Here is a 2,396-nt window from a genome sequence, read left to right as displayed (position 1 = left end):
TGTGTGTGTGTGTGTAAGAGAGAGAGAGAGAGAGAAACTGATTACAGAGTTTGCACAACACAGCAACTTGCTGTCTCTTAACATGCACTTTGTCAATTAAGCAATTTCCTTTTTTTCAATTAACAGATCAAATTTGACAGGGAAGATACATTTTATTAAAATAATGATGGAATGAATGAATTTGAATTGAATGTTTTTGTTTGCCATTTTTCAAACAAAGACAGTGGTAAACACATCTCCCTGTGGCTGTCATTCAAATTATTTATTTTCAGTCATATTAAAAAAAAAAACTTTCTCCCAATAGATGCAGTTTCCTTTGTGTGAGAATGTTCTTAGCATTACTGTCTGTATATTAAAGTAAAGCAAAAATCAATAAAATTACATTCTTGAAAACTGTTGAACCATGATTTGTATTAAAACATGTAAAACTGTCACCTACCAGAGTTTTTTTTCATTTAATAATAGACTAAAATACTTTAAGTCCACACTCTGAGGGCATTAGACAGGGTTTTCTTATTGGCTCCTTTACTTAGATCCTTTGCAATCTTGGGACTAAACACTTTCAACAAGCAGGTCATATTCCCTGTTGCCTTCAATTGGTTACGCTAATACTGGTGGAATTGCAGAGGACAATCCTCAAAAGACACTCAAAGTAGCTTATTAAAGTTTTAAAGATAAAAAGAGTGCTTATGTATCAGTCTAAAAGAAAAAGCACATGAGAAAAAAAACCGCCATCCTGTGATCTGTGTGAATCTTATAATCTCAATATTGGTCATTGTCATATTTTAAGGATTACACACTCCTCTATGGGTTAAGAAGATTAGACTATTTTAGCTTTTATGAATCCCCTCTGGATGAACTCAGAAGTTTACAGTGATAAAGGTTTAAACAAGCCTATTTCGTCTTAGTCAAGGAAAAGAATATTAAGGATTGGCAGCAACCACATATTTCAGTAGAAAATAATTTTGAAAACTATTCTTCTGTGTAAGCTTTGCAACAGTATCTCATTTTCATTTTCTGAATTGCGAAAGGCATCGGTTCATAGTAACGCTCCCTTTGGTCTGGAAAGCTGTCACCATGGATGAAGGGGCCAGTTCTTTGACAGGGGCCACGGCCCGGGAACAAGGACACAGCTCTTTGACTGGGCTGGAACGTTGGGCTCCTGAACTTTAGTAGAGGCCATGAATAAGCCATCTGAGATGAAACAGGCACTTCAGTTTGATGGAAAAGCTCACAAACAGTATGTGGCCCTGAGTTTACAAGGCCAACTCTTTAGACTTAAATATTTTACTCAATACAAAGTGTGATATAACTTTAGAGGCAGTGGGGAAAAGAAATTACTACATTGTACTGCACCGCTGATATTCTTTAACAGTGTAAAAAAATGTGTTCTCCATTCAAAGCTATGCATAGGAGAAATAAGCAAAAAGGTGAAAGTGTAGTAAATCACCACGTACAGCGAAGGACACTTACCTCCAGGCAGACACAGTTTGAAACTAGCTGGTGAACATAGTGGAGCAGACCCAGATATTTCCCTCAGGAGTTGGTGGAGACAGAGCTAAAAGAGAATCTAAAAAAGAAGTAGCTAAAAGTGAATATAGACTCATTCATCAGGTGCCGAGTGACACAACTCTAAATGAATGATAAATAGCACATTGTCATATTTAATTAATTGCACAAAATAAAATCATGCATTCATTAAGCTATCTCACTTTTACTAAAGACCCAAAACACCCCAGGGCTCTGGGTTCATCCAGAGACTGGGTTCATCACTGAAGAAGTGTCCAAGCAGCACTTTAAGTTGTAGGCCTATTGCAGAACTAAGTTTCAGAGTAAAGCAATCTTTGAAAAACCTGGAGGGTCATTAAACAACAGTGAAGGTATTCTCAGACTCCTCAAAAACTGTTTTTACCATCTGGATGAAACGATATTCAGTCTGCTGCATGATAAAAAAAAAAGTTATGCGTTATGCGGATGACACACAAATGTACATAATCTTATCCCCAGGGGACTATAGTCCACAACAAAAACTGACTAAGTGCATTGAACAAATTAACAACAGGATGTGCCAGAACTTTCTTGAATTAATTGAAGAAAAACTGAGGTGGTTGTTTTATGGAGCAAAAGAAGAATGATTAAAAGTGAGCGCTCAGCTTCAAACAGCAATGTTAGAAACAACAGACAAAGCCAGAAATCTTTGTGTAGTCACAGACTCTGACTTAAATTTTAACAGCCACATTAAGACAATTATAAAGTCAGGTTATTGTCACCTTAAGACTATATCAAGGGTTAAAGGACTTATGTGTCAACAGGATTTGGAAAAATTTGTCCATGATTTCATCTTCAGTAGACTTGACTACTGTAATGGGGTCTTTACAGGTCTCCCTAAAAAAATC

This window comes from Etheostoma spectabile, chromosome 13 (genome assembly GCF_008692095.1).
Source record: "Etheostoma spectabile isolate EspeVRDwgs_2016 chromosome 13, UIUC_Espe_1.0, whole genome shotgun sequence".
Taxonomy (NCBI): Eukaryota; Metazoa; Chordata; class Actinopteri; order Perciformes; family Percidae; genus Etheostoma; species Etheostoma spectabile.
This window is presented reverse-complemented; position numbering follows the sequence as displayed.